Here is a 249-nt window from a genome sequence, read left to right on the forward strand (position 1 = left end):
TCCGTGTGACACTTTAGCGTGCTGATCATCTTGCCTTTAATTTATGGTGATAGAATATATCTGAATAAATATAAAATTACTCAAAAGAATTGTATGTAGCGCTTTCTATCTCACGTACTCTGAAAGGGTCCAAAATGCTTAGTGTATAACTTATCTGCTTACAATACCTGGTAACCTAGCATTGAATTAGAAAATATTAAAAACGGTAATATATTGCCACTACCATATATTGACAATTGGTAACAGTTT

The sequence above is a fragment of the Macadamia integrifolia genome, unplaced genomic scaffold (genome assembly GCF_013358625.1).
Source record: "Macadamia integrifolia cultivar HAES 741 unplaced genomic scaffold, SCU_Mint_v3 scaffold1452, whole genome shotgun sequence".
Classification (NCBI taxonomy): domain Eukaryota; kingdom Viridiplantae; phylum Streptophyta; class Magnoliopsida; order Proteales; family Proteaceae; genus Macadamia; species Macadamia integrifolia.